This window comes from Pongo pygmaeus, chromosome 3 (genome assembly GCF_028885625.2).
Source record: "Pongo pygmaeus isolate AG05252 chromosome 3, NHGRI_mPonPyg2-v2.0_pri, whole genome shotgun sequence".
In the NCBI taxonomy this organism is placed as follows: Eukaryota; Metazoa; Chordata; class Mammalia; order Primates; family Hominidae; genus Pongo; species Pongo pygmaeus.
Window position 1 is genome coordinate 19,062,237 of NC_072376.2, and position 12,078 is coordinate 19,074,314.

Below are 12,078 nucleotides of genomic sequence, written 5' to 3' on the forward strand. Positions count from 1 at the left end.
AGATTCATGTAAGTTATATCGGGTATCAATTGCTCATTTCTTTGTATTAGTGAGTGCCAAGTCCATGGCATAGATGTGCCCCAGTTTGTTTAACCCTTACCCTATTGAAGAATATTTGGTTGTTTTCAGTTTATAGCTATTACAATTAAAGCAGCTATAAATGTTCATGTACAGATTTTTTGCATAAACATAAGTTTTCCTTTTTCTGGGATAAATACCTAGGAGTACAATTGTGGAGTAGTATAACAATTGCAGATTTAGATTTTTAAGAAAGTATCAATTTGTTTTCAATGTGGCTGCACCAATTTACCTTCTCACCCCAGGGTATGAATGATTCAGTTTTATCCACATACTGTCCAGCATTTGGTATTGTCACTGTTTTGTTTTTTTGATTTTACCCATTCTGATATGAATGCAGTGTTACCTCATTGGAGTTTTATTTTGCATTTCTTAAGGGCTTATAATGAAAAATATATTTTCATGTGCTTATTTACCACCTATATATCCTCTTCAGTGTAATGTCTCTTAATGACTTTTGCGTATATGCTAATTAGATTGATTTTTTTTCCTTACTGAGGGTTTTGAGAGTTCTTACGTATTCTAGATACTAGCCCTACGTTGGATGTATGGTTTGCAAATACTTTCTCCAACTCTGTGGTATATTTTTTCATTCACTTAACAACTCTTTTGCAGTGCAAACATTTTCAATTCTGATGAAGTACAATGTATCCTTTTTCCCTTTTATAGATGTTTTTGGTATTAAGATTTTGCCCAGCCCTAGATCCAAAAAGATTTCCCCGTATTCTTTCCTAAGAGTTTCATAATTTTACATTTTATACTTACATCTCTATTTCATTTTGACTTAATTTTTTAATACAGTTAAGACATCGATCAGGTTTTTTTTTTAATTTCTCTGTTTTGTTTTGTTTTTTTTTGTTTTTGTTTTTGTTTTTGTTTTGCCTATGGAAGTTCACCTGTTCTAGCATCGGTTTTTGAAAAGGCGATTTTTCCTCTGTTAAACTGATCTTGTTCCTTTGGCACAAGTCAATTGGGTATATATGTTTGGACCTATTTCTGGGGTTCTCCATTGTGTTCCATTGACCTATGAGCCTAACTCTCTGCCAATACCATACAGACCTGGTTATGGTATCTACATAAAATAGGTCTTGAAAGTGGGTAAAGCAATTTTTCCCACTTTCTTCATCTTTTTCAAACTTGTTTAGCTATTCCACTTCCTTAGCCTTTCAATGTAAGTTATAAGATAACCCTGTCTATACCCACAAAAAAAAATGCCATGATTTTGATAAGAATTGCACTAGACATGTATATCCCATTGGGTAGAATTGGCATCTTGGCTATGTGAGTCTCACAATCCATACATAATGTACATGTCTCTTCATTTTTCACAGATCTTTGATTTTTTAAATCAGTGTTTTATAGTTTGAAGCATACAAGACCCGCAAATGTTTGGTTATATTTAAAGCTAAGTATTTAATTTTAAAAATGTTTGCAAATGGTATTACATTTTACATTTTGTTTCTATGTGTTAATTGTTTTATACATAGTGTGTGTGTATGTATATATATACACAATTGATTTTTATGTTTATTTTGTTCTATCAACTTGCTAACTTTATTTACATGTTCTAGGAGGCTTTTTTGGTAGATTTTGTAGAATTTTTCCATGTAAGATGATCATGTTATCTGCAAATAAAGGTAAATTTATATCTTTCATTCTGATCCGCATTCCTTTTATTTCTTTTCCTTACCTTATTATGTCTACTAGAGTTTCCAGTACTATGTGAAATAAGAGGGTTGAGAGTGGATGTCCTTGCCTTCACTCTGATTCTACAGGGAAAGCATTTAGTCTTTCACCATTAAGAATCACGTTATCTGTAAGAATTTTTTTTTTAATGAAGTTGAGGAAGTTCCTTTCTATTCCTGATAAGGTTTAGCTCTGTGTCCCCACCCAAATCTCATCTTGTAGCTCCCATAATTCCCACGTGTTGTGGGAGGGATACAGTGGGAGATGATTGAATCATGGGGGAGGATCTTTCCCGTCCTGTTCTCATGATATAAATGGGCCTCACGAGATCTGATGGTTTTTAAACAGGGAGACTCCATACAGAAGCTCTCTTTGCCTGCTGCCATCCAGGTAAGAGGTGACTTGCTCCTCCTTGCCTTCCATCATGATTGTGAGGCCTCCCCAGCCACATGGAGCTGTAAGCCCAGTTAAACCTCTTTCTTTTGTAAATTGCCCAGTCCTGGGTATGTCTTTATCAGCCAGGTGAAAACAGACTAATACAATTCCCTTTTCCCTAAGAGTTTTTCCTTATGTGTGTTAAAGCTTGTCAAATATTTTTTCAGCATAATTTCATGTGAACATGCTATTTTTATTCTTTAACCTGTTAATATGATAGGTTACATTACTTTTTAAAATGTTGAACCAGCCATAAATCTCTGGAATAAATCCACTTGGCTATGGTGTACATTTTTTACATATTAATGAATTCTGTTGACTAAATTTTTCTTAGGGAGTTTGTTTATGCATTCCTGAATACATCCAGGTATACTCCTATTTAGATTGGTCAGTAGTTTCATGTTTTATTATTTTTCCCGGTTGATCATGCATAGCACAGAGTGTTATTAGCTTCATAAAATGAATTGAAGTGCTCTCTCATCCACTTTCTGGAGAAGATTGTGTATAATTGCTGTCATTCTTCTTTAAACATTTGCTAGAATTCAAGACTGAAGTTATCTGGGCTTACTAGATTTTTTATCGTTTTCTTTCAGCTACAGATTCAATTACTTTAATAGTTAAATGCTACTATTGTATATTTGATGAGTTGTGAGTTTGTATTTTTCAAGTAATTGTCAATTTTTCGCATGTAAAGTTGTTCAAAATATTTCCTTATTAACTTTTTGATGTCTGCAAGGTTATAGTTTTATCCCCTGCTTTATTTCTGATAGTGTTCATTTGTGTCTGCTTTTTTCTTTCTCTTGCTAGAAGTTAGTCAGTTTTATTAATATTTCCACAGAACAAAGTTTTTGTTTTCTTGTCTCTATTTTTTATCTGATCTTAATTTTATTAATTTCTGCTTTTCTTTTTAGTTTTTTTTTCCTCAATTCTTTGGGTTTATTTTGTTCTCTTTTCTCTCAGTTTTTGAGGTGGGATCCTAGATTATTGATTTAAACTTTTTCCATTAACGTATGCCTTTATTGCGCTCTCTCTCTCTATATATATACACACACGTATATATATACACACATATATATACACATATATATACACATATATGTGTGTGTGTATGGATTATGTGTGTGTGTGTGTGTGTGTGTGTGTATAGTTGTTTTTTTTCTGAGACAGGGTCTAACTCTGTTGCCCAGGCTGAGTGTAGTGATATGATCACACTCACTGCAGCCTTGACCTCCTGAGCTCAAGCAATCCTCCCACCTCAGCCTTCCAAGTACCTGGGACTGCAGCCATGTACCACCACACCTGGCTAGTTTATGCTTTTTGTAGAGATGGGGGTCTCACTAGATTGCTCAGGCTGGTCTCAAACTCCTGGATGCAAGTCATCCTCCCACCTCAGCCTGCCAAAGTGCTGGAATTACAGGTGTGACCCACAGAGTCTGCCTGTATGTTTTTTCTTTTTCATTCAGTTCAATATATATTTGTATTCCCTTTAAACATCTTTGTTGATCCATGGATTATTTAGAAATGTGCTGTTTAGTGTGTAGTACTTAGGGAGTTTCCTGTTCTATTTTGTCATTGAATTTTAGTTTTACGAATCTGTAAATTGTATTTTTTCCAAATTTTGGAACTACTTAGACACTATTTTTTTAAATATCCTTTCACCTCACCTTCTTTCTCCTCTCCTCCTAGGATTCAGATGACTCAGATGTTAAATATTTTCATATAATTCCACGTGTGTCTCAGGCTCTGTTCATTTTGGTTTTTTGTTTTGTTTTTAGTCTACTCTCTGCTGTTCAGAATGGGAATTTCCACTACTCCATCTTCAAATTCACTGATTTATTCTTCTCTTTTCTCCATTTTGCTGTCTAGCCCACCCACTGATTTTTTTTTTCATTTTGGCTATTATATTTTCAAGTTCTAAAATTTTATTTGATTCTCCCTTCTATCTTTTCTTTCTTTGTTGATACTTTCTATCTTTCCTTTGTTTTACATATGGTCTCTCTTCTCCTTTCCACCTTTCCGAGTTTTATTTTTTACAGAATTTTCATCTGTACTATTTATGAATTTTTTTGGGAAGGGCTTTTATCTGTATTTAAAAAGAAGAGTGGAGCAAAGAATGTCTATTCTACCTTTTTGGAAGTGGAAGTCCTCTGTAAATGATGATTTTCTTTCTTTCATTTACTCAAGTATTTATTATCTACCAATTTCCAGTGACACAAAATGACTAAGATATATATGGTTTCTACCTTCAAGGTTCTTAGAGTCTAGTGATGAAGATAGATATTAAAAAAAAATCTATTTTTTTAAATAGATTAAAAAAATTGATTACAACTGAAGTAAATTGTACCACACAGAGTAGCATATTAGCAAATATAGGGGACCTAACTTAGTTTTATACAATATTTCATACAATGCCTTATACATGTGTTAGTTGTAAATAATGTTAGATTATACCAAAAGGAACAGTTTTTTCACCCAACAGGAATAGACTAGCATGTATCGTTTGAAATAAACAGAAGGTAAATAAAAATAGTATTTTATGCAGTGCCTAATAAACTTAAAATCTAATTATGGCCAAAAGGAATGCTCATGAATGTTGAATCAAAAATTTGGAAGCTGAGCATATTTCTGAGTGGTACATTCCTCTGCATTTTTGTTTGTTTTTGTTTTGTTTTGTTTTTGACAGTCTCTTGCTCTGTCACCCAGGCTGTCATGCTGGATACAGCAATGCAAACACAGTCACTGAAGCCTCAGACTCTTGGGCTCAAGTAATCCTCCTACCCCAGCCCCCTAAGTAGCTGGCACCACAAGCACATACTACCATGCCCAGCTAACATTTTTTAGAGAGGCAGTCTCACTATTGTTGCCCAGGCTGGTCTCAAACTCCGGAGTTCGAGCGATCCTCCCACCTCGGCCTCCGAAAGTGCTGGGATTACAGGCATGAGAAACTGCTCCCAACACCATTTCTATGCATCTGAGGTTATTATAATGAATGGTAACTCTACTCTGTTTTACACACAGATTCTCTCTTATTTCCACAAACAAGACAGAACTCCAGGTTGAGAGAATTTTAGTTATACTCCAGTACAGTGATTCTTAGGGTATTAGAGTGCCTGAGTCTCTTCAGTGTCATAGCACTATTTCATTATAGAATGTTCAGCTACTTTGTCTTCAGATTTGGCTGACTTCATTGTCTACCATCCTCCAAAGAACATACTGACATTTTTAATTTGATGGACTGCTGAGAAACCACAGCAGGATATAGACCAACCCATCAAAAGTGAATTTAGGATTGCATTGATGTGTAGAACTAATTAGGTGACTATGGGGAGTGGGACACTGATTGAAATCCATATGACTTTTCAATACTAACTCTGTAAGCTAGCTTCTGAAAGGAATAGTAAATTCAGGTGACTTGTTCTCTGCTGTTACCACAGTACTGCCTAGCACTTCTCTGCTTCAAGTCAGCAGCAGAGGCCCTGACCCCTCCCCTAAAGCGAAGCATCCAAAAACAGGCAAGAATTTTCTTTCACTGATCTTGAAGTAGTTTTCAGTTTATCCCGAAAAGATGCTGAAAACCTACCTTCAGATCTTCTACCAAACATATCAACTCTGTCTCTGTACTCTCTCTCAAGCCCATTTTGAGCTTTAAATACTTTAAAAATAACACTGACCACTGTATGTATATGTAGATACGAAGTATTTATATTTTTGTAATGAAAATTACACAAATATAAATATTTGTGTATGTTTGTTTAAATTTTGTATTTATAGTTTGCTTAAACTCCCTAGGGACAGATCAATCCCATGTAGTTATGGAAAAGATTACTAAACTTAGAAGACCTGAGTTTGTATAGCTTTCATAACATGTGAGCAGCTGACATATTGTCTTGTAAAGATTTTATAGGACAGTGCCAATTGCTCTTCTTCTTAAAGAAGCATTCACTAAATGTGTAAATCTAACATTTTTCTGTCTGATATCCATCATTTCTTTGAACTCTTTTATTTTTACCCAATCTGAGCTGTCTTTTGTGCACAATCAGCTTTTATCCACCTGGTAAGACTCTCCATTGGCTACCACACTACACTCAAATATTTGGTTTTGATTCATGCTCCTTAGGGTATGATATTCCTGAATCTCCACTCCAAATATTTATTTTAGATTTTTTTTTCAGAATGTCTGGTCCTTACCTCTGCTCTTACTGCTCACATTCTTGACTGAACCAGCCCTGTTTTATCTCCACATCAAATCCTGCCATTTGTTCACAGTTAATTAAGATAATTTTAGGAAAGAGAAGTAACATTTTTCTTGGGTATTAATTAAGTGGCAGAAAAAAAAAACATTGAATTGTGTATTTCATAGGCATTATCCCACTGAATCTCCACAACCTAGGTATTATTATATTCACTTTTCAAAATGCTTAATAGAATCACAGATAAACTAAGTAACTCATATAAAGTCATATAGCTGGAGAATGATTGGATTAGGACTCAAATCTTAGATTGTTTGACCTCAAAGTGTTTTGAGCTCTTATTCTCTATAACAGTTTCTTATAACCAAATGATGAATTGATCCCTTTAAATGAGGAAAATTATGGTGGGCACTGATTCATGGTTTAAATTATGATCTTCATAGTGGCACTTATTGAATACAAAAGTATAAGTTTTATACATATAACTTTTGTGCAACTCCAACACTAAATACATCTCTGGGTATTGAAGAGACTTCTTAAACTTATTATTTGCAAAACTGATCTTTTGATATTCCCTTCTATTTCCACACTTGCTCCTTCTGCAGTTGTATCTATTTCAGTTAATGTCAACTGCATACTTCCAATGTTGCAAGTCAAAAATAATAATGTCAGCCTTTAATTTCCCTCTTTCTCTCACTCCCCACATCTAGCCCATCAGGAAATTATATATTCTTTATTTTCAATGTAGATCCAGAATTCAAGCTCCTCTCACAACTCCCCCTACTCCCATCCTGGTTCAGGTCATCGTCACTTCCCTCATAGGGCAGCCTTTCAACTTCTTTCCTTGCTTCGGTTCTTGACATCGTTAAGTTCATTCTAAACACAGCAGTCAGAAAAATCCTGGTTAAACATAAATCAGATCACAATGTTTCTGTGCTACAATCTGCCCAATGGCTCACACTGGACTCAGAAGAAAAGCTAAAACCCTTCCAATGATTTACCAGGCCCTACATAGTCGGGTGCATGTTTTTACTTCTATAACATTCTCATTTTATTCTCTGCCTTATTTATATCTCTCCAGCAACATAGACCTGATCACTCTTGTCAACTACACAGACATGCTCTTGCCTTAGGGCATTTGCACCTGCTATTCCCTCTACTAGAAATGCTGTTTCCCTGGTTGTCAACATGGAAAGTTGCATCTTCTTGAAGATCTTCAGTGTAATTCCACCTACTCAGTGAGGCCTTTCTTAACCATAATACTAAAGCATACTAAAAATTGCATCTCACCTCATCCTCCTTAGTCTCCTTTACTATTTCATTTTTCTTCCTAATCATTAATCAGTATCTCACATGCTATATAGTCTACTTATTTATATCGGTGAGTATCTGCCTCTTTTATTACAGTAAAAAGATGCATGAGTGCAAACATGTTTATCTATTAATTATCCTATTTCTAGTACCTAGATGACTGATTTGTACATAGAAAGGCTTAAATAATTATTGAATGAGAAAATAATTTAAAATTAATAAAATAACTATACAATTAATAAAAGTAAATCTGAAAATATTAGTTGAATGCAATAGATAAGTTTTATGATATATATAATGTAAATTTTTTGAAACAAATTTTGCCCATATTGCATCCCATAACAGAAACATATTTGCACGTTTTTGATTTTTACTTGTTTTCAGATTAATTCCCTTGAATTTGACAATGCTAAGCCATTATTATCACTTCTCTTAATTTTCTTATTAACAATGCAATTGTTCTTTATTTTGTTGGGCCAATTAGTAGAATAGTGCCCCTCAAGCTACCATATAAAAAGAGAAAACATTTTCATTCTTTGCATATTTACTACCACATTTATTATCAATGAAGCATGGATAATTGGAATATAAAAGATGGAAAATGTCCTGCAAACATCAATTCACCATGTGAATATGGCAGATAGAGCATGAATTGTTCAGTGAGCCCAAATTTTATAATATGCAGTAACTTACTTTTACCTTTGACTCTTCCCTACTTGAAATATTGTAAAACTTGTGTCTTACCAAGTGAATTCTTCTGCCCTTCACCTCTTGTGAAGGAGATTGTAAAGGCAAATTCATATATGGGAAATAAAATGCATCTCAATACTCAATTATGAGATTATTATACAGGTGACCCAGAATATGCATACATTTTTTAAGATTGTCATCAAGAGAAAAATATAAAAATTCATCAATTCTTATAGAAATTGAGACTATGTCTGCAAACTCACATGATCCACAAAGCACAGTTTAAGAAATATTCCTTATACTACAAGGAGTTTGCACGGTAAAGTATGATAAATAGCATATGGCAATATTACACTAGATTGAATTGAAAGAGAAACATTCAATTTGTGAAAAAGGACAGTCTTATTTAAGGAAATGACATTTATACTAGGGCCAATTTAGGAAGGTAGAAACTGAAAGGGAAGTTAATTCAGCTGGAGAAAATTCCATGAGCAGAGAATGAGAAACCAAAAAGACCCTGATTTTTCAATAAATTTCAAAACCATTAATTTGCTGGAAAACAGTTTAAGAAGGAGATTAATGAAGATTAGCACGAAGAGATAGTCTGGATATTAGATACACTAAGAAATAATGGTAGCCTATGGGTATACAGTGCTTTCTACACCCACAGGCACTCTCCTAAGCGCTTTACCCATAGTCCCTTGTTTCACCTGCACCATAACCCTTTGAAGTAGATGTTTTCATATTCTTCTCTCTACTAGGCTAAGAAAGGTTCAGCAACTTTTCCAAGGTCACACTAATTTGATAGATCTTAGAGTTTGATTCTGGAGCCCATGTTTAACACTCTGTTCTAGACCTCTAAATATATAATTCAGTGCGTATGAAGAATTAGAACCCCCTCCAGGACACAATAAATTATTGACAGTTGATGTAGTAGGAAAAGTACAGAAAGTTCTCAGGAGCAAGAAGTAATATTTTGAAATAAGAATCTCCTAAAAGTTAATAAAAATACCTTACAGACTCCTAAAAGTTAATAAAAATACCTTACAGACTCAGTTTTCTCATAAGGCCAGAGAAAGAGAAGAGTTTCTAGTGATCTTTTGTATTTTAACAAACCACATTTTAATAAAGTGTGTTTCTCATTTCCTTCTTTCTCTCACATCCCTCTCCCTCCCACAGCTTTGCAACAGTCACCTCATTGCAGCATTTCCTTTTCTTTCAAGCCCTATAACAGCTCTGACTGCTCATTTATCTTTTTTTCGGTACTAACTAAATATTTTAGTAGTTTGTGCCCCATGAATCTGATGTAAGAAATTGTTGGCCTTCAGTGATCTCATAAATGCTAAATCTGATCTGTGAAAACTTGGCAAAATCGTGTTATGATCTTTGTTTCTCATGTTCTCCACCCTCAAGTGCGAAGGGACCACTTAGCTAAAAATGTTTAAAATTTTCAAGAAACAAAAGTCAAGCAGAAGAAGTGAAGTGGTTTTATTTTTCTCCTTAGTAAATCTTTAAGTTTCTATGTGTGTTCTTTCATCTGCTCTCCAGAATGGTAAATGGAAGTCCTTGACACATAAATTAAAATTCATTTTAATCTTAATAAATATGGTATGGGCATTCTTTGTTTTTCTCTACACATTCCCTTTATTAAAACATGCAGTCTGGTAACTGATTAAAACATTATTTCCAGTTGACACAAAATACAAGGACATTTCATGTAACCATATAATAATAAATATCTGAATTAAGAGGCTTTTTCTCACTTTAAAATGTAAAGTAGAATCTACATTTACTTCTCTTTTTATGTTGTGGGGAAAAGGTGTGGGAAATCATAGCATGGTATCATTTATATGTTTATGATGGTAATATAGGATTTCCAGGAAAATTATGTTAAGTATTCTGTTTTACAAAAGCATACTTTTTAATGATTATCATTGAAATAGTTAAATATTTTTAATTATCAAACAAGGAATGAATGTTATTCATCAGTAGCATCTGCAACAGACCTAATATTGGATCAATGTTGTGTTAGATTTTACAGGCAGAAAAGCTAGGAATGGGAGAATTAGATGGATCATCAAATATAGGAATGACTCCATGCTTGGTGGAGAATCAATACAATAATATGTGGCCACTCCAAACTAAAAAGTGGCTATGCCACTGTACTCAATACTTGATTTAAAATATTTATTAAGTCCACTATATGCCACCCTATTTGGTGCTGCAATGAATTAAAAAGTCATTGCAAAGAGGTAGTCCCTGGCCTCATACAACTTTTTTTTTTTTTGGTTGGGGGTGGGGTGGAGATCATACAGGTAATAAACAAGCATACAAATAAATAAATTATATTCAGGTTCTCAGTCCACTATGGGAGAAAATCCTGGAGACTCAAAAATCTAGGTTGTACTATTAGTATAGAGGAAAAAAGTATATGAAAACCTGGACAATATTAAACACTTGCTTCTGATAAACCTGGGAAGACATTTACACTCTATCCTTTTCTATCTTCATATCTAAGGTGAGAATATTCCACTGACAAGTCTTTTAATCCCCCCTTCATGTTGTATAATTTTAAAATCCTTGTGTTGACTTCCTTGGCTGAGGAAAACAAAGGAAGACTTTCAAAGGGCATAGATGGCTTTCGCACTCCAGTGGCATCACGATCTCTATTAAGGTGCTCAAGGTATATGTTCCATCTAAGTTGAAGAACACCCAATTATGACAATAGAATGAATTTTGAGATTTCCAGTCAAGATGACAGATTATAGTGTTCTCATTTGCCTTTTCTCTTCTCCACCAGGCCCCATTAAAACAAAAACAGGCCGGGCTCAGAGGCTCATGCCTGCAATCCCAGCACTTTGGGAGGCCGAGACGGGCGGATCACCTGAGGTCAGTAGTTCAAGACCAGCCTGGCCAACATGGCAAAAACCCATCTCTACTAAAAAATACAAAAATTAGCTGGGTGTAGTGGCGTGTGACTGTAATCCCAGCTACTCAGGAGGCTGAAGCAGGGAGAATTGCTTGAACGCCAGAAGTGGAGGTTGCAGCCTGGGCGACAGAGCGAGACTCCGTCTCAAAAAAAAAAAAACCAAACAAACAAAAAACCCCCACAAAAACAAAGTGATTTTTTGAAAGGTATCTATAAATTCAAAGAGAATTGAGGAGACAACACTATCCAATTTTTCTAAGCTGCAAAGTATGAGCCTTAGCCGATCAAGAAAGCTGACCTCTAAGTCAGCACTTGAAAAAGCCAATAAGCAACTTGCCTTACTGAAACATACACAGAAGACTCAAATTTCATCAGCAAGTATCTCTGTTCTGAGGATAAAATTGTGGCTAAAACCTGGAGTCCTGAGAAATTCCATTTCATAATCTGCAATACATCCCCTGTTTCAGAGCTTATTCTTCACTTTCAGCATTCAGAAGACGACCTTACCTTATTTTGGCCAAAAATTAGGGTTTATTTCCTGGAAAGGTGGAAAAAAAAATAGAGACTCTGGAATAAGATCCCAAACAAAATTGAGAGCAAGTGTATGAAAGGAAAAGAAGGCAATTAATTATGAGCATAGTTACCGAATGTAGAGATTCCTAGACCCTTTCCTCCACTTTTCTAGGAAATTTTGATTTTTTTTTTTTTAAAGAGTGGACAGAAATAAGGTACCTCAATTGGGGAAACATCAAGAAAACA